This window comes from Opisthorchis viverrini (assembly GCF_000715545.1).
Source record: "Opisthorchis viverrini unplaced genomic scaffold opera_v5_400, whole genome shotgun sequence".
Lineage (NCBI taxonomy): Eukaryota > Metazoa > Platyhelminthes > Trematoda > Opisthorchiida > Opisthorchiidae > Opisthorchis > Opisthorchis viverrini.
The window spans coordinates 24,739-25,072 of record NW_008752047.1 but is presented as its reverse complement, the minus strand read 5'-3'; positions in this window follow the sequence as shown (position 1 = coordinate 25,072).

The window sequence follows — 334 nt, the reverse complement described above, 5'->3', positions numbered from 1 at the left end:
CGAACGGGCTTCTCAGTGCGGAAGCCAATTGTCCTGGTGCTTGTAATCTGGAAAGAAGTTTCGGCAAACCAGTCCTTTCTTGTGGCAACAAAATCATCAGCGACCATTCACTCTCGGGAAATGAAATAATCAAAAATGGACGGAGATTCAGATCACCTTCAGTTGAACTGGCAAATAATGCGTGATTCAATAGGATTGCTAGTTAGGAATGATGGTTTTCGGTATCCTTCTGTGTACCAGACGATTCTCCAATACTGACTAGGCAGCTTCATACCGATGATGATCATCACTATTCAAAAGTGATGCTTCTCCTCTGCAACTCCGTAATTTTTAT